Below are 19078 nucleotides of genomic sequence, written 5' to 3'. Positions count from 1 at the left end.
CTTGCCCATTTATTTTCACACAGTGCCTACTTTTGGGAAAAGAGGATTTTTGATAGATACTCCCTACCTAGGCCATACGTTCATCTGAATCATCTCATCCAGGCTACCATTTTGTTTCTCTAAACTACAATGAACCTTATTTTGAAGAGGCAGACTCCCCCCCCTCCCCCTTCAGAGTGTTGGTTGTGTCAAAATCAGTGCATATAAACTGGGTACATCTTGCTCCTCCATTCTGCATACTTTTTGTGGCATGAGCAATATACTCGAAGTACACTCAAGCCAATCATATCATTGTGGGTTTGATACTCTCACGATCATACATGTTTGCATCCTTCAAAATTGAGCTCAGATTGTTTTCAAACATTTATTGTAGCAACTGAAACAATGCATATTTAGTTTTCTTTTAGATTTATTTAAATAAAATGGTCGACGTTGCCTACGGTATTAGTAGCATAGTTTGTGTTGTGTGTGGCCCGCTGTACCCAGTGCCTGACAGGAAGAGAGTTATGGAGATTGGTATTGAAAGGTACATACATTATTAAATATGATCACTGTTCAAAAGGTGTCATGTCCCAGTTTTCACAACTTGCCAGTCATTTCAAACATCCACACTGATGGATTAATGCACCTTGTGCTCCGGTTTCACCAGGGAAGGCAATTGAAAGTCAATGGTGACTTGAAGCTGTATGTCATCCCAAAATATGACAGACTTGCGAGAGCTTTGTAACAGTGCACCTGTGACATTTGAAGGGGCTTCTCCACAGCTAAACCAGGAAGCTCTCGGGTTTCTGGACGCGCAGTCACAAAGCGCTCCCAGCTGGGGCGCACACAGATAAAAAATAAATTACCCAAATCACCCCAGACATGCTCTTAAATATCAGCCGTCAGCACCTGTAATCTCATAATGAAATTCACATCCCCTCGCACTGCGTTCCTTGCATCTGGGGGACGCGATAGGTTTGTTTATTTTTAGGGCGCTAACATTGAGGTTTAAATGCAAAACCGAACGCCAAGAGCGTTCTGCATTGTTTATGTGCTTTTTTCTGCCTCCCATATTATAATTAATATAATTTCACATTTCACCTTGAAGTAATAAAGGGGAGACTGAGCCTTAAACACCGTAATTAAAAATATTTGGAAATCTTTCAAATGTAGATTTCTTATTTACGCAACAATTGTTCCAACAGTGTTCTCTTTTTTTTTTTTTTGTGGATATAAAGTATTGAATGTCAGTGTCATCCCAGAAGGAACAGTTCATTGACGACTCAAGGTTCTTGTCTGGTTATATAACAGCTGTTTAGCAAGGTAGCTAGCCAGCTCAGAAGTATCTTTTGTTTTTTGTTTTTTTTTTCCTGTTCAAGAGTGTGAATGAGCCATAAAACAACATGCTGTAAAAGTTACATATGAAATTTAAAAAATACATTTCTATTTTTGGTTGGCACAGACATTATTTATGTGTATGCAGGAGTATTAATCTTTCAGTAGCCTGTAGCCAGCAAGCAGATAGCATTGTGTTTTCTTACTTAGTGTTTTTAACATTTACTTAATTATGACCAGAATTATTGGTTAACACACCTTGTGTAAGTACAGTAAACCTGAGGAAGCTATTAAAGTCAGGTGGGCAAAGGTCACAGGTCGCTTGTTCCTTCTTTGGTCATTGTTGCACAATTTTGAGCCCGCTCGAGGAGTTTGCCAATTGTGTCTTGAGATGAAGCACTTGGTAAGCACACTTCAGAAAGCATTTAACATTAATGTTTTTAGCAGGTGTGCCTTCCACTGAGGTGTAAAAAGCATAAAACACTCAAACACAGCCTAGGATCTAAGTGGAAGGCGACATAGCTCAGGAGGTAAGAGCGGTTGTCTGGCAGTCGGAGGGTTGCCAGTTCGATCCCCCGCCCTGGGCGCGTCGAAGTGTCCCTGAGCAAGACACCTAACCCCTGATTGCTCCCAACCTTGCATGGCAGCCTTTCACCGTTGGTGTGTGTGTGTGAGTGTGTGTGATAAAAGCGCTATATAAATGCAGTCCATTTACCATTTAGCAAGTACGTAACATCATTAATAATAAAATCATACACTCTATCCTCCTTAGCTGGTGGTACACTGGATACCACGATGTGATATTCCTTGTCAGTACTGATAAAAATGTGTTTTCACAGTTTTTTTTTGGAGTGATTTATTTGCACAAGAATATTCAGGGTTGTGCTCAATTGCGGTGTTTTCTTAAATTTCTGAAAAGTCACATGTTCAATAATAGGTCTCAAATGACTGAAAACAAGCCAGGGCGTGATGATCAGTGTTTTGTTACTTTGAAGGAAATATCACGGTCATGGTCATGTAGACCACCTGGCACAGATATCTACTTGTTTAAAACTTAACTCAACTTAAGCTACCTATCAATAACCATATTCAAACAGTTTTTTTCCCCCAGTTATTTTGCAAATTAATATTTATTTCTTTGAACGTGCTTATATAGGGATGTAATGCAGAGGGTTGCTTTGGACATTGTGGACAGTGACTGCTTTTGACGTCATGTATGAAAACATCCTCTCACTCTCCACTGTCTTTTCCCTGTAAAATAAAAAAACATGGACTCAAAACAAATTATATTGCATTGCAGGCATTTTAGCAGACGCTCTTATCCAGAGTGACTTACACAACTTTTTACATAGCGTTTACATTGTATCCATTTATGCAGCTGCATATATACTGAAGCAGTGCAGGTTGAGTACCTTTGCTCTCGGGTACAACGGCAGTGTCCTACCCGGGAATCGAACCTGTGACCTTGAGGTTACCAGCTCCTTACCCGTTATACTACACTGTCGCCAAATCTACCCTGCAATCCCCTTTCTATTACTGCACACTGTTTGTTCCCCGACGTGTGAATATCTGTACGTTGGGCTACCTTGGAGCTCAGATCACGAGTCCGGGCCCTCAGCTTGTTGACCTGGGACTCTGCGATGTCGGCTCGCTCCTGGGCCTCCTCCAGCTCGTGCTGCACCTTCCTGCACCTGGACAGGTGGCTGTTGGCTTGCTCCTCCTGTACAAAAAACACACAGTTATATTAGTTGCGCACGGACCTGGGTCAAATACATAATTGTTTGTTTTGGATTCAAATGCTTTTCTGTGCTCTGTTGATCTTGTCTGGTGTAATTGAGCCCGCAAATATGACCAGAAGGCGGGGTTTGTACTTTTTTGAGAGTAATTCATTGGGTTCCAATACACCAGACAAGACCAGTAAAGCGTAGAAAAGTATTTTAATCCAAAACAAATATGTATTTGACCCAGGTCTGGATGCGCATAACTGTCTTAGTATCAAAAATAACATCAGATCCTTTGAGGTTAATTGAGTGAGTGACTCTTTAGATTAATTCTATTCTCTATAAATCAAGTTCATTGTTATGTGAAAAGATTAATTTTTATACCAAATGGTGTTAGAAAACCGATAAAAAAAAATCAGTTTGCTCACAGATTCCTCAGCTTGTCGCTTGTATGCTTTGACCTTTATCTGCAGTTTGTCCACCAGGTCCTGCAGTCTAAATATAGTCTTTTTATCCTCGTCAGACTGTCTCCAGGCACACACAAACACACAAAATAAAATAATAAAATACAACCCATCACAAGAGATTAGCGATGAAAGAGGGAAGATGAAGCTTCACTAAGCTCCATAATGGGTGGAGTTGTGATGTTCTGTCAATTACAGACTCCAATGGACCGGTCAAGGGGTATGACTTTCCATGGCAAAACACAGTGAAATGTTCAGTGTGAGAATGCCATTGATAGCCACACATTTTGTGGTTCATTCTACAATCCCTTCAAATGGTTATCCCCGAGTAGCACGTTGCACTGGCTACGTTCACACATACTGTGGATTATATTCAAAAAATAACAAACTGTGTGAAATCATGAATCATCATCATTTTTTTTTTGCTTTGCCAGACATTTCAGATTCTTTACTTTCCCAAAAAGGAATGCTAACTCCCAATATACTTTTATCAGCGTTAAATTAAGTACATTGCAAACTGATAAAAAGTGATATCGCTGCTGGTTGTTAGAAAGATAAGCAGGAATTATCTATCTGTAATTAGTGTGAATGGCAAAATCTGAATGCCCAACGGAAATTGATATGAATTTATCAACTGAGAAAAGCAAAACCAAGGCACTTTTCGTATAAGTTCTTAAAGTTAATACTGCTTTGTTGGCATATCTATGGAAATGATGATACTCTTACTGTATCTAAAATGGTGAATAGCCCTATTCTAATATTTGTTAATTTGTAAATTATTTTTTATATTGTATTGTAGAATACAACAAATATACTTGTACAGCTCGGTAATATAAACTTGTTGGTAGGCCACTGTCCAGTATCTGCACATGATTTGGCCCAAATGGGTTCTCATTGAATGTGATTGAGTAAATTTTGCTTGCCATGTAAGCCATATCATATGCAAACAAAGGCTTGTTTAGCTAAAATATATATAGCCATTTTTAACCGTATTAAATAAATTGGTTCATTGGTTCTTTTTTTTCCTCCTAATTAATTAAAAATTAATAAATTATTTAATTACTTGAATGGGCCCTTTCCTCACTGGTAACTTCTTGACTAGAAATTTAGTATTTCTGTAACTAGGTAGCATTTGGGAATTGCTATATTTTTATCTGCATTTAGGCAGATGGAATTAAATTCAGCTCCATAGCTAAATATTGCGAGGATTTCTCCTCTCGTGCTTATTCGCTGATTGCTCTCCTTTCTTGTTGAGCTCCTACTGCTCCCCCTTTCTCTTCCTTCTCAGCATCTGTGTTCTGCGGTACTTCACCTGGTAAGTCTGTTCCTTAATCTTCCGCTCGTACTTCCGCAGCCCCTTGACCGCATCAGAGCCGTGTTTCCGTTCGACCTCCAGCTCATTCTCCAGCTCACGCACCTGGAGTGGGGCCAGGTTAGCTTCTCATAACATCCAGACATCACACAGATATATTTTCATATGTATTAGGGTTATGTGTCGTGTGCTGTCACTCTTTGTATGGCACCATATCAGCACCACTTTTTAAACACCTTACCCTGGTCTCCAGTTTCTGGAGCTGCTTCTTCCCGCCCTTCAAGGCCAGACTCTCGGCCTCGTCCAGACGGTGCTGCAGGTCTTTGACCGTGACTTCCAGGTTCTTCTTCATCCTCTCCAGGTGAGCGCTGGTGTCCTGCTCCTTCTTCAGCTCTTCAGCCATCATGGCTGACTTTGCACATGAAACGAGGGCCTTGTTAATCTGTGACTATCTGGGGATTCACACAGGACAGTTGGCCAAAGGTCGAAGAGTTGAAGGCCTTACATCAGTGATAGCCTTCTTGGCTTTCTCCTCAGCGTTCCTGGCCCCCTGAATGGAGTCCTCCACTTCGCTCTGAATCTGGGTCAGGTCACTCTCCAGCTTCTTCTTACTGTTGATCAGGCTTGTGTTCTGAAAGTAAACGTGAACAGCCATGAAAGGCTCCATTAACACAAGGCCACGTATTTTGACTCACCTTCACTGTGTGGTGAGAGGTGATAGAAGACTACCTGGGAGTGCAGCAGCTGGATTCTCTCAGTGGCTTCTACAAGCTCTTGCTCCGCCATTTTATGACTTCTCTCGGTCTGTTCCAGAGCACCCCGGATCTCTTCAATCTCAGCCTGAAAGAAGACGCTTCTGCGCTCTGAGATGGTGACCTGCTCCTTCATGTCATCGTTGTTCCTCAAGGCATCGTCAAGATGCAGTTGTGCTTCCTTTTCGGTAGGAAAAAACCGCAAATCAAGCTCAGAATTGGTACACGGCTGATCAATTGTGGCCTAAAGACCAATTATTAACTTAATAAATCCTTAATAAAAGAAATCAAATTTTTAAAAATAATCCATAGCTATTGGAAAAGGAGACCTTTAGCTGTGTCTGAATGTTCCTCAGCTGTCTCTGGGCCTCTGCAGACTGGCGGTTGGCACGGCTCAGCTGAATCTCCATCTCGTTGAGGTCGCCCTCCATCTTCTTCTTGACTCTCAGGGCGTCGTTCCTGCTCCTGACCTCAGAGTCCAGGGAGCTCTGCATGGAGTCTACGATCCTCTGGCTGCTCCTCTTCAGCTGCTCGATTTCCTCATCCTTCTCTGCGATCTTCCTTTCCACCTCAGACTTCACCTGATTCAGCTCCAGCTGGACTCGAATTATCTTGGATTCTTCATGTTCCAGGGATGCCTAAAAAAATATTTGTTTGAAGTAGTAAAGATCAGCTTATCATTCATGTGAATGTATGTTCAAAATGGTGGTTTTGTCATTACCTCTGCCTCATCTAATGTAGTCTGAATCTCCATTTTCTCTTGCTCCACCTGTTTCTTTGACTTTTCCAGCTCATGCATGGATTTTCCTGTCTCTCCAAGCTGCTCTGTGAGATCCACAATCTCCTCTAGAGGGGATACAAATTCAACAAAACATTTTTTTTAAAGCACAGCATTTATTTAAAGTTGCTTGTCTCCTGTTCTAAAGAACAAAATACCAATAAAGAATCATACGTTGCAGGATTTTATTTTCACGTTTCAGCATTTCGAGATGTTCCAGAGATTCCTCATAAGCATTCTTCATCTTGAAGTTTTCGGTGCCCACGGAGCGAACCTCTTTCATGGCTGCCTCGAGCTCGGCCTGGCTCTCCTCGAATTTCTGCTTCCACTCTGCCAGGACCTTATGGAAGAATTTGCCCCAAGTCACCGATTAACCAGGCCAATAGAAGTTGATACCAAAAAGAAGCTCACCAATAGAAGGCAATTTTTTACCTTGTCAAAGCTCTTCTGTTTCTTGTCTAATGTTGCAGCAGCTCCGTTGGCTCTCTCCACATCCAGCATGAGGTCTTCCACCTCACTCTGCATTCTCTGCTTGGTCTTCTCCAGAGAAGAGCATTTTGAGTTGATAGCCTCAGCTGCTTCCTCAGCATCCTGAAGACGCTGAGCCAACTTTTTCCTAGAAGAAGTCAACTAACATGTTAAATAGCGCACATATAATTTTGGAAGGTCAAATGAATGAGATATAATAAGACGGTGGTTCCCAACCCAGTTCCTGGAGATCTACCAACCTTTAGGTTTTCATTTCAACCCTAATTTGGAACACCTGATTCTACTAATTAGCAGCTAAGTGAGATCTCTGACTGTTGAATGAGGTGTGCTTTGTTAGGGTTGGACAGAAACCTACAGGTCAAAACATAACATATATCTCTTTAAAGTTAACAGTAACAAGGTGGGGAATGAAGTACTTGAGTCCGTCCGCTTACTTGGCCTCCTCCAGCTCCTCGGTGCGCTGGATGGCGTCGGTTTCGTATTTGGTTCTCCACTGAGCCACCTCGCTGTTGGCCTTGGACATTCCACGCTGCAGCTCGGCCTTGGCCTCCTGCTCCTCCTCAAACTGCTCCCTCAGCAGGTCACAGTCATGGCGGGCTGACTGCAAGGCGTGGGCCAGGGCATTCTTGGCCTAGAGAGGATATTAAGTATTACATATTAGCTGCTCTAAACGTTTTATTTCATTAGCATGTGCCTCTGTATTGTCATGCAGTGTCTGTCCCTAAATAAGATGTTATTTCTAGTGAAGGAAGAGTGAGGCTCCAGGAACATCACAATGGGTGGTGTGACCATATGAAGTCATTCACTGACTCTTATGAACAAATTAAAATGCATTCGCAAAAAGCAGCAATTCCTTCAAATTACTGAGTGACTAATGAGGCACGATAGGACTTGATAAAGCCTTGCTATCCCATGGTACATAATTTAATTCTAACAAAATGAAAATCCGTCCTTATCTGTGTCATCTAATGGCTACCTTAATTTCCTCTTCATTCTGCCTCTTAAGCTCTTCAATTTGTTGAATATATCCTTGTTTCCCTCTCGTCAGTTGAGAGACAAGGGAATCCTTTTCTTCCAGTTGGTGTGACATTTCACCTTGAAGAAAGAAAATCAATACATTCACCGAAGAAATGTCAAAAGACAGTTAAATTGCATATCCATCCACTAGGCTGCGTACTTAATGTTAATTAAGTAGCTAATAATACCATTTTCTGTCTGGAGTCGAGCCTTTTGACTTGTGAGGCCGTTGATTAATCGCTGATGCTCTTCTTCTTTGGTCTTGGCTTCGTTCAAACGGTCCTCTAGGGAATGGCACATTTTCTCAAAGTTCATCTAGGAAGTATATTGTACCATGTAGGTCAGGTGATTTTATCGTATTAACATTGAAGATTAATATGATAAATGAGATGATTATGATGATGAGATGATCTGCGTAACAGTTTGTATCTTACTTTTGCCTTTGCCAGGGCCTCCATGGTGCCCGAAAGATCATCCACCTCCAACCTCAGCTCGCTCTTCTCCTTCTCCAGCTTCTGCTTGACGCGCTGAAGGTTGTCGATTTGCTCTCCCAGCTCTGCCACGCTGTCGGCCTGCTTCTTGCGTAGGGCGGCGGAGGTGGCCTCGTGCTGCAGGGTGGACTCCTCCAGGTCCCGGCGCAGCTTCTGGAACTCCGTCTCGCGCTTCTTGTTCATCTCGACCTGAGCGGCGGTCGCGCCGCCGGCCTCTTCGAGCCTCTCGCTGATCTCCTCAAGTTCCCTGGAGAGCTCGGCTCTCTGCTTCTCCACCTTGGCCCGAGCAGCGCGCTCGGCCTCGATCTCCTCCTCCAGCTCCTCAATGCGGGCCTTGGGGTTAGAAATCAGTTTTGTTTTTCCGTGGAAGCTATTTTATTTGAGAGCCGTGGAAGCTTACTCAGCAGGGATCTTTCTCTTCTCACCTGAAGCTCTTTTATCATCTTCTGAAATTGAGCCCCGACAGCCTGTTCATCCTCAATCTTACTCTGCAACTCAGTCACTTCAAAGTCTTTTCTGTTACATAAAACATTTGATAATGTTGAAAGGGCAGAGTTTAATGCATGATGTTATTATATAATGTGCACCATATGAACCCAAGTAATCAAAGTAATAATATTTGAATTTGCAGCTAATGTATTTTGCAGTGTATATTAGGCTGCAAATATTGTACATACTGAGAGACAAGATCAGCCATTGTGACTGATAACATTAAGTCTTTTAATATCACTGATTAATGCCACTCATTGTTTTGCTTTCTACCAAATGCTCCAATCAGTTTAAGTTACCTAGCAGACTAACCCTCTGACAATTATTGGCCTAGGAAAGCTATATAATTTCCTAGGCCTACATAGCTAGCTCGATAATTGGTATCAACAGCTAGGAGACATTTTCTCCTTCTTGTTGATACATGCACTGCATCCGACTTGCCTGCTTTCTAACAATAAATCTTGCAAGTATTATAACTGTTAGGACAAATGCCTCTCCCATTCAACTGAACATTTCCAGGCATATTTGTACTCCTTAGCAATTCTCGGAGAACTAAGGCTAAAATCCCGGGTTACTAAGACACTATAAATGAATTTTCTTCAATGCGAGCAACACTCACTTCTTCAGTTTTTCTTCAAGCTGCTGCTTGTCATTCTCCAGATCCATTAAGCACTCCTGGACGAGCTTCAGATCACCCTCAAGCTTTCTCTTAGATCTCTCCAGATCCATTCGGAGCTTCTTTGCTTGTTCCAGAGAACCTTCCAGCTGAAATTATGCATGTATCTGATGACCTCATTACTGGATAAACTAACTAAACGAATTGAATCCTATCTGGCCACACACTGCTAGCAAGGCAACAGGTCTTTTTCTGTCACTTTATAAGCTGTTCACTCATTACTTACATCATCAACTTGCTGTTCAAGCTTAGCTGTGGCTTTGGTCAGGCAGTTGACTTTGTCTTCTTCTGCCTGGAGGTCTTCAAGGGTCTGCTGATGTGCCTCTTGGAGGGCTTTCTTCTCCTTGGTGAGCTTTGAGATGTTCTCATCTTGGCCTGTTATTTCCTCTGTCAGGTTTTTTACCTGCAAATGTTTGTTTGTGTTAGTGCACAAGCTTGGTACTGATGTCTTGCTTGTTTTTTAAAAAAATGCAATAAATCTTCCGCATTTTAATGTAAACCTTGTTTTCAGTGGCGTGTTTCTCCTTCTCCACTTTGGCCAGCGTGAGCTCCAGGTCGTCGATGTCCTTCTTCAGCTCACCGCACTCGTCCTCCAGCTTCCTTTTCTTCGCGCTCAGCTCAGCATTGATCTCCTCCTCATCCTCCAACCTCTCGGCCTTCTCCTTCAGTTTTTCTTCGAGCAGGGTTTGCTTTTGATCAGGCCCTCGCATCGTTCCTCGGCGTCAATCAGATTGTCTGATTCCTGACAACGTGTAGAAAAGCTCATCAGTTGCAATGTTTGTAAATTTATGATTAATAACGTTAACGAGTCCAAGAAGTGGCTCTGTAACTACGGACCATAAACATTGATCGCCATGAGTCACTTTGTTTCTATACAACATGGTTATCAATATTAATTACCAGTTCAAGCAAATATTGTGGTTTTGTGTTACCTTTTTCCCCTCATAATTTGAAGGCATTTCTTGGTCTTGAGGGCAAAGAAGAGTCCTAACCTTAAGACTCCATAATTTAATTTCTTGAACTTACTGCCTGAACTTGAAGGAGGAGGTCATTTTTTTCTTGCATAATGGAAACCATTCTTTCCTCGAGCTCTTTTCTTCGCAGTTCAGATTTGACGTAGTCTTCTTTGCACTTGGTGAAGTCCTCCTTCATCTGGGCCATCTCCTTCTCAGACTCTGCGCTCTTCAGGAGGGGCTTAATCTTGAAGAAGAGCCTCATCCATGGCCAGTTTTTCACGTTCATGAACGAGCGAATGTTGTACTGGATGGTGAAGAGGGCATCCCTTTTCAATGAAACAAAAGATTAGAGTAGGATTTCAATTTGAAAATGAGAATTAGAAGAAGGCACTTTTCGTTAACAGTTTCATAACCCTTTATACCCTGTGACATAATATCCGCTGTGACGTATACATTGGAAACCCAAGGGTACCTTCTCTCTATCATCTTGCAGTACTCTGTCCTGATGAGGTACCCGCGGCACACAGCCTGGGTAGAGGTCACCACCTGAGCCAAACGCTCATCCCTCATCTCCTCCAAAACTCCCAGGAGGCCAGCTTTGAAGAAGACCTGGAATGCCATGTGCGTCAAACAGTGTCAGTGTAGTAAGATACACCTGCCTCGCTTGTTAATGAAAGGATTTTGTCTTGTTGTACATTGTATATTTTCATATATACTACATGGTGCATTGACACTCTCTGTAGCATTAATACAGTCAGGACTTCTTCTGTATTCTGTATTTCATCATATTATATTGTAGCCAATGCTATTCCATGTTACTGAAATACGGTATAAAGGTGGGTGCTGGATCTCTACTGTTCTGAAAATCAAATACAAATACGCAGAACGATACATGTATCTAAAAAAAAAAACCAGATTACCTTAGTGTGCCCGAATTTGTAATCCTCGTGGTCCACATCGATGGAGCCCAGAAGCTTCTCAGCGGCTTTCTTGTTGTCCATGAACTGGCCCTCTGGGACAGCACTGGCATTCAGGATCCTGTACCTGCCGCAACAGAGCAAAGCCCCCCAGTGCCCAAACAGCTCCACCCATCTTATTCTTTTTAACGGGTTGGGGGGGGGGGACGTCTTTTTTGGGCCATACCTCTGCTTGAAGTCACCATAGGCGATCCTGCTGGGGAAGCCCTTCCTGCAGATCCTGATCCCCTCCAGCACGCCGTTACAGCGCAGCTGGTGGATGACCAGCTGATTGTCCATGACACCTAATGGTGATAGCAATACTCTATTAAAAAAAAAATTTTCAAATATAATTTGGTATTTTAGTATTTTTATGGTTATTGTGCCTCTACCTGGAGTTTTGGTTTCATTAGGAATCAAGCACCGCACAAAGTGTGGATGAGTTGTCCTCAGATTGGACATCAGTTTGTTCAGATTTTCCTGCATTTGAAAAAAAGTGATTTTTGAAACGCTAGTGAAGGGAGGTTCTCCTGTATGACCAAAAACAGCATGATTTTTATAGTCACTGAATTTCCATATATATGTCATCCATCCCTAAGGACATTGTACATTGTGATTTGATTAAACCTGGGTTGAATTCTGAGCACAAGGATAGGAATGGCTTGCTTGTGTCACAAATGGCTGTGTGTTTGATTCCCAGTTGAGGTGCTCTTGTTGCACCCTTGAGCAAGGTACTTAACCTGAATTCCTTCAAGTAAAATAACCAGCTGTGTTAATGGATTTTAAGTGAAAGGTTTAAGCTGTGTAAATCACTCTAGACAAGAGCATCTGCTAAATGCTGAAATGCAATGGCAGGCTAGCTTGCCTGGAACAGGTTAGCTTACCCGGAACAGGCTAGCTTACCCGGAACAAAGCAGACACTGTCTGAAAAGAGGATCCCTTCTTTTTTCCACCTTTCTTGGCACCACCTGCGGCATCTGTGAAAATATTGCAACAGGACAGGACATGCAACCCTAAGCTGTATTTGAAGGCCAACTACGGTTCTTATAGTAATCTTTGTAAAAATAAAGCACACTTAGGGTCGAGGATATGATTTGATGTTGACATAATGGGTTGTCTCCTGTTCTTGAGAGAAAAGGTTTTAACCATGATATTGTTTTTAATATTATATGTAAAAATGCAGAATTACCGTCTGTGGTAGAAAAGCCAACGTAGAGCGCAGCCAGAACTTTCAGAGGCGATTTCTGGTAGAGCTGCACCACGGACTCGTTGAGCGGGTCCTTGTTCTTCTCCAGCCACCCGCCAAGGTTGTAGTCCACCGTGCCGGCGTAGTGCACCAGGGAGAAGTGGGCCTCCGGCTTGCCTTTGATGGGCTTGGGCTTCAGGAAGTAGCTGTTCTTGCCGAGGTGCTGGTCGTAAAGCTTGTTCTTGAAGGAAGTGTCTGTGGACTTTGGAAACATGCACTCCTCCTCGAGGATGGAGAAGATGCCCATTGGCTAGAGGATGAGGATTGAATGGTCCGTTATAGCTCTCCCTTATAGACAGATGTTATAGACAGTTTCAGGTCATTTCTATGATTGTCCTACAGTGATACATTCCAGAGCAGTAGTAGCGCAATTCATTTTATTTGAGTCCATTTGTTCATTTGAGATATAGGTTATATGCAATGTTGTATTTATTTAGGAAAGTCAAATCCTGTACACAATGTCCATTCATTCCTGTTACTCCAGTCTTTGCCTTCCTATACAGACAAGAATTTGCAGCCAGTTTGTTTATTTTTGTTTGCATTTGCTTAGATTTATCTAGCATTGTTGCTAGCATGCATACAACTGCCCCTGAACATACCTTCTCAATGAGCTCAATGCAGGCAGCGAGGTCCATGCCGAAGTCGATGAACTCCCAGTCAATCCCTTCCTTCTTGTACTCCTCTTGTTCCAGCACAAACATGTGGTGGTTGAAAAACTGTTGCAGTTTCTCATTGGTGAAGTTAATGCACAACTGCTCCAGTGTGTTGAACTAAATAAAAAGAAATGGAAATACATTCCTTTCAGAAACACGTAGTGATCTACTACATTACATTACATTACATTACATTATAGGTTCTTAGCAGACGCTCTTATCCAGAGCGACTTACAACAAGTGCATTACAAAACTCAGAGACAAGTGCTTTACAACATTCCTGCAAGAGAGCTACAATAGGTATAACTTTGTTAGGTATAAGTGTGAATTGTACCACCGTAATTTTTTTTTTTTTTTTTAAATGTGAGGGTAGTGGGGGTGATGAGGTGAGATGTGAGCTGAAGAGGTGAGTCTTCAGTCTACGTTTGAAGACGGCCAGGGTCTCTGCCTGTTCTGACTTGCACAGGAAGGTCATTCCACCACCGTGGGGCTAGAACAGACAGGAGGCGTGACCGGTGCTGGTGCGAGCCGGGGCAGGGCACCAGGCGACATGTGGCAGCAGAACGGAGAGGTCTAGCGGGTGTAGGGTCTGATGAGTTGACGTAGATAGGGAGGGGCTGACCCCTGGCTGCTTTGAAGGCAAGCACTAATGTTTTAATTAGATCTACTAATCCTAGGCCACGTTTATAATACAAGAAATTACCATTTTTGTCTGTAATTCTGTTAAAATACTGTGTACAAGTGTACATTTTTCTATGATTTATATTGGATTGTTGTTAAAAAAAGATGAAGAAAATAACACCTACATCAAAGATCTCAAAGCCAGCAATGTCCAGCACGCCAATGAAGTGTTGTCTCGGCTGTTTGGTGTCTAGCTGCTGGTTGATCCGAATGACCATCCAGAGGAACATCTTCTCGTAGACCGACTTGGCCAGCGCGCCTATGGAGTTATAAACCTGAAAGCCGTCGAATTGTCGGATGTCAGCGCAATTGAATGCTGAAGCTGAAACGCAGCCTTCGCCCGAACAGAGCGCACTGTATCGCCTCACCTGCTGCACGGTCTGGCCCTTGGTCACGTACTCGTTCCCCACCTTCACCCTGGGGCAGCACAGGTTCTTGAGCAGGTCAGCCGAGTTCAGGCCCATGAGGTAAGCAGCTTTGTCCGCCTCTTCATTTTAAAGTACAAACGAGCGCAAAACCCAGAACATCGCCATGATATGATATTTAATATTCAAGGTTCACAGTGTGTAACAAGCTACCAAGCTAACTGCTCATCTGCAGTTAGCTAGCTGGAAAACTGGCAAAGAAAGCCCTGATAAAATTTGCCATTTATTTCATGCTGGCTAGATAACTAATGACGAAACACAAGGCCTCTAACATGCATTGTGACCAGAGATGTGTTGCAGTAACCATTTCAGAAACTTCCCAAATTAATCTTCAGTCAGCTGAATGGTAAGATATTACCATGCAAAGTATGGTATAATATGGGTAAATGTGCTATTTGTGAGACTGGGTAATTTCTGCCAAAAAAGGAGTTACATCAAGGTTATTAAAAGTTCCTAAAAAGAACACACTAAATTGAATGCCCTTCTCCACTGAGTGAAGCAAATCTTCCAAACTGGCTGAGATTCTGTGTATTATCAGCAATTCATCAGCGAGCCAATCGGTGTGGAGCTGTCTGGAAGCATTCTGACTGCAGAGGCAATTTATGCATGTAGATTGAAAAAGATGCGTGATGTAAGGCTCCATCCCATTTTAATGACAGACCTCGCCCTCCCGGCACTGTTTAGTTCACCCTCGGTGCCGTCGGGCTCGGCCTGCTCCTCCCGCTGCTTCTGCTTGAACTTCATGTTCCCATAGTGCATCACTGCGCCGGTCAGCTTGTAGATGCTCACTTTCTCATCTGCGGTGAAGCCCAGGATGTCTATGGCCTCCTGCGTGCGTGCGAAGACACAAGGAACAATTTGAAAATGCAGGTCATTACATTATATTACACTGTATTTAATAAGCAGGAACTAGGTTAGATGATATTAAAATGATTCTTCCGCCATTTTGTGGTGACTGCACGTACGTCCGTTGCAACCAGCTCCTCGGCATCGTCAATGCTCTTCACTGCAATCTCCCCTCGGCTGACGAAGGCGAAGTCGTACGGGTTGGTGGTGATGAGGAGCATGTCTGAAGGACACACATTAACATGAGCTGCTGTGTGTGCGTTTGCGTGTGCATGCGTGTGCGTGCGTGTGCGTGTGCGTGTGAGTGTGAGTGTGAGTGTGCGTGTGCGTGCGTGCGTGCGGGTGTGTGTGTGTGTGCAGGTGTGTGTGTGTGTGGGTTTGGGTGTGTGTGTGCTTGTGCGTGTGCGTGTGCGTGTGCATGTGCGTGTGCGTGTGGGTGTGGGTGTGGTGTGGTGAGTGTGAGTGTGAGTGTGATGAGTGTGTGTGTGTGATGTGGTGTGTGTGTTGTGCAGGTGTGTGTGTGTGTGTGTGTGTGTGTGTGTGTGTGTGTGTGTGCATGCATGTGTCTGTGCCTGCACACGAGTCAGAGATAATGCCACAGGATTAGCATCAATTGAAGCGTATAATACAAGGGTAATCCAGAGTAAATATTACCTATGAGCTCTGGCTTCTTGTTGCAAGTCAGCTGGTAAAATATATGGTAGCTTCTCTCAGCAGACAGCTGGAAAGTAACTCTGGACTTTTCCAGCAGATCTTTTAAGGAAAGATTTTATTTAAGAGTTATTTATTATTATTGTGAGAAGTACTTTTAACATAAAGAGTTCAGTAAGGCTAATACTTACAGGTTTCTATATCTGCAGAAGCAAGTTTGCCAGTCGTGCCAAAGTGGATTCTGATGAATTTACCCTGTTACAGCACAAATCACATGTGTTATTTAAACAAGAACAATGTGTGTCATTGCAGCTGTAAAATGTTCTGAATAAATGTCAAACTGAACTCACAAAGCGGGAAGAGTTGTCGTTCCTCACGGTTTTGGCATTACCGAAAGCCTCCAGCAGGGGGTTGGCCTGAATGATTTGATCCTCCAGGGTTCCCTGTTAATCAAAAACAAATATTTTTATTCCTGTTTAAAAGAGCTTGTGGTGCGGAATGTAAGAAGAATCCGCACGTCCAGGTTGGTGAGGACTTGCCTTCATTTTGTTGGCTGCCTCTTTCTTCTTGTCCCCAGACACCGCGATTGTCGCGAAGTACTGGATGACGCGTTTTGTGTTCACGGTCTTTCCTGCACCGGATTCTCCACTGCACAAAACCAGGACTCAACCCGTTAAGTCACAGTAACATAGAGAATAATAATAATAATAATAATATTCATCATCATCATCATCATCACACTAATAATCATAGTAATATCATCATTATGGTACATCATCGACAATCATACTAATAATCATAGTAATACTCACGTGATCAAGATAGACTGGTTTTCGCGATCTGATAAGTACATAAGATAAATACATTTGTATTAGAACACAAAATGCCCTGTTTATTTTTAGCATAACGCCAAAAGTCTTGACATTACGTACCAGTGAGCATGGACTGATAGGCATTATCGGACAACGCAAAGATGTGCGGTGGAACCTCCATTCGCTTCTTGCCCCTGTAGGCCGACACCACTTCTGGGTTGTACACCGGGAGCCACTTGTAGGGGTTCACGGTGACGCAGAACAGCCCGGAGTAGGTCTGAAATTTAGAGTGGGGAAAAAAACAAGCCCTCGAACCGAAATAACGCTGTCAAGTGTCAAATGTGACAAGTCGTGTGAAGTTGCTCTTTCTGGCTCACGTAGATCATCCACGCCGCGTAACGCTCTTTGAGGTTGTACAGCACGGAAGGCTCGTTGAGATGGGTCATCATGGCCATGTCCTCGATTTTGTCGAATTTGGGAGGGTTCATGGGAAACACCTGCTCCTCTTTGACAGTGACGGTCTGGGGGGGAAAAAAAAGCTAATTCAGGAATTGTTGGAAAAATTGTATAATGCAACAGCCCCATTTATTCTTCTGTTCAAAGGTCATATGCTTTTTCTGAGGTCTGCAATTAGGATAACCAAATTTTTCAGATGTGTTTAAATGACAGTACCAAGCACTCCAAGTTGGCATCCTGTGTGGGGCGGGGGGCGATTACACGCTTGTTTCTGGATATATCCATTGGGTCAAAAATACTAGGCTGTCACATTATTGGCAAACACACACTTTTTTTATTCATCCCCTCCTCAGGTTGCTGTATACGAGGAGCTCACCCTGTCGTCGTGCGTCACAACGGTGGCTTTGCCCTCCTCCCTGCTCTGGACGGCCGCCTTCGCGTAGAGCTCGTTGCCGTCGGCGACGTAGCAGGCCGTCCTGGCGTCGAAGGGGCGGCTCTGCGCCTCCAGCCGCTCCCTCTCCGACTTGCGCAGGTACGGCGCGGCCGCCCCGAAAACCTCCATCTCTGCGTCGGTGCTCATGGTGCCCTCGCAGACCGCAGGTAAGCAGGCAAAGTCACAATACACACACACAAACAGTATACACGATTCCGGATTACTATGAGAGGATCTTTGGTTGTTTATTACTGTAGACTATCTTTGTATCTCAAATTCTTCTGGAGTGTTATAGTAACAGGTCTTGTCAGTTCATGTGGTCATACCTGTTAACCAGTTCTTCGGCCCCAAGAAAGCTTTTTAGGCTGGGTCTGATGAGAATCTCAATAAAAACAATCCTGTGAACCAAAGTTTTTGTTTTTTTTACAGGAATTTTTTTTTTTTTTGGAAAGAAATTCACATTGGCATAATGGAAATATCAATCTACAATGAAGGATACAATCAATGCCACCCTTCTTTCATTTTAGGAACATTAAATCAATCCAGGTTTTTTTCATAAGAAAAAAAACATTCATCATTTTATGTTAGTTCCGTCAAGTGAATACAAGATCACAGCCATTTGTTACTGCCTACGCCATTTTCAATGCAAAACATCAATAATTTAACAGAAAGTATCACATATGAACTGAAATGCCATTCTGAAGAAAGAAAATATGGTATCTAATGTAACAACGTTATTGTTCACAACATAATAGATTCAAAAGCATCAGCTGTAAAAGAACTACAAATTCTACAGCAGAGGAGAGGGCTTACCGTAATATTGAGATGACAGCGAAGCCCCAGAGCCAAACTCCCTTTATATGAGGCCATTGCCCTTGGTGTATACCCAGTCCCTCTATATGGCCCGGGCTAGATCAAGCATAAACCTGTTCAAGGATTAGCCCGGTCACTATAAGGTACAGTTATATTTAGCTGAAACTCGGGGTAAAATTATCACAATTCTAATACCCCATAAGGGCCAGAATTAACAAAACGGACAAGTCAATTTACAGTACGGGTTCCCCTGCAATAACACAACAGGCAGCCTTGTGGTTCCATGCCTTTTCAATGTCGCTTTGCCGGGATAGATACAGTCTAACTGTATTGGGATGGATACAGTCTAACTGTATTGGGATGGATACAGCCTAACTGTATTGGGATAGATACAGCCTAACTGTATTGGGATAGATACAGCCTAACTGTATTGGGATGGATACAGTCTAACTGTATTGGGATGGATACAGTGTAACTTTATTGGGATAGATACAGTCTAACTGTATTGGGATGGATACAGTCTAACTGTATTGGGATGGATACAGTTTAACTGTATTGGGATAGATACAGTATAACTGTATTGGGATGGATACAGTGTAACTGTATTGGGATAGATACAGTTTAACTGCATTGGGATAGATACC

At 42.9% G+C, this 19078-nt stretch overlaps 1 pseudogene; it reads right to left on the bottom strand.

Moving 5' to 3' along the window:
• Positions 1-2174: 2174 nt before the first annotated feature.
• Positions 2175-17993, bottom strand: LOC135243305 (myosin-4-like; annotated as a pseudogene).
• Between the last annotated feature and the right edge of the window lie 1085 nt (positions 17994-19078).

The sequence above is a fragment of the Anguilla rostrata genome, chromosome 17, assembly GCF_018555375.3.
Source record: "Anguilla rostrata isolate EN2019 chromosome 17, ASM1855537v3, whole genome shotgun sequence".
NCBI classification, from domain to species: domain Eukaryota; kingdom Metazoa; phylum Chordata; class Actinopteri; order Anguilliformes; family Anguillidae; genus Anguilla; species Anguilla rostrata.
The sequence above is the reverse complement of the archived record's forward strand: the minus strand, read 5'-3'. Positions and strand labels throughout refer to the sequence as shown.